General features: G+C 37.4%; 1 protein-coding gene across 5 annotated transcripts in view; it reads left to right on the top strand.

Annotated features, from left to right (window-relative positions):
• The window catches only part of LOC118749507, a 417,693-nt gene that overhangs the window by 242,720 nt on the left and 173,679 nt on the right, over nucleotides 1–1,294 (top strand). The gene's annotated exons all lie outside the window — the stretch shown is intronic.

The raw sequence follows: 1,294 nt of genomic DNA, 5'->3' as shown, positions 1-1,294 counted from the left end.
TACGATGAAATGCTTTATCTCTGTAGTCCCTTCACCAATCTCCACCAAACTCGGTACGAACATTGCTGAGAGCCTCACTAAGAAACCCTTTGCAAATGACAAGAACCACGCCCACCTCCCATATAACGGTAATTTACAGAAATACGAAAACTGCGATATATTAGTAACTATTTAAGCTAATTTACTCAAAATCGATATATACTACGTCCTGGCCAATGACATTTGTACTTGTAGTACTTACTACTATTTTGAAATCATTATTGTTAAGAACCTCTGCTTTGAAATTCTTTCTATTTATCACATAATTAATGCTTATGACTATATCTTTAAATATTGTAATACATTTTTAATAAAATCTTGTAACAATTATTATAAACTTTATTTATTTCAAATTAGCCTAGTACTTCAATATCGGTTTTAATCGAACTTAGCCTTTGATAAGATTGTATGTACTTAAATGGCAAAATGCTTGGAATGTATATGGAACCCGATAAAGCTATGCTAGATTTTACGTCCGCAGAACATATTGCGAGGGTATATAAAAGTCGGTTTCACCCGAGTTAAGCCTTTCATACTTGTTTTCATGCAAATAGAGGAATATATATAAGAGAGGAAATCGCCATATTTCAGAAAAGTTTTCAAGAACGCCCTATCTCAAGAATTCGATTCAAAAGCGCCCTATCGATACTTTTGAACCGCTACTGCACCGACTCCAAGGTAAGTACCCTACAAGAACAGTGACTATCATTTGAAAAATCATTTGAGTGGCAATACTGATAGAGATTTCTGTCACTGGCTGCCTACAAGTTTCTATCAAATTCTAAAGGGCAGTGTGAAAAATCTGATGTAAACATTTGTGTTCCGTCTTCCTCCGACTTATGGCATTATTTAGTTGTCTCTTTTTAATCAACGCAAAGTTTGTAAATGTGTTAGTAAGGTAAATGAGAATGTGTTAGTTTCCATCACACAATTCTTGTAGGGTAGCTACTCTATTAACCCGTGGTAGTGCACATGGTAGTGCAGAGTCGAAGCAGTCGTAAGTAGAATAGCGAAAAACTACGACAGAGTGCAGAGAGAGCAGATGGTGACTACTGCCTAGGACATTGCCTTGTAAAAGTAATCGATGAAATACACTGCAAGTAGTCGGTCGCTAATTGACGGTGTTTATCAGGTAGCTACCGATTCAGCAGTCCTGTAGTCACTCCCCCGTACTGCAGAGTATGTACTCGTAGTTGGTATGATTGCCATACTGAGGGTCATACCTACATAAGAGCGTTGAGCTTGCGCTTGACGG

Source organism: Rhagoletis pomonella, unplaced genomic scaffold (genome assembly GCF_013731165.1).
Source record: "Rhagoletis pomonella isolate Grant_MI unplaced genomic scaffold, Rhpom_1.0 Rhpom_scaffold_00017, whole genome shotgun sequence".
Taxonomy (NCBI): Eukaryota; Metazoa; Arthropoda; class Insecta; order Diptera; family Tephritidae; genus Rhagoletis; species Rhagoletis pomonella.
Note: the sequence above shows the minus strand (reverse complement) of the source record. Positions and strands in the feature narration are given on the sequence as shown.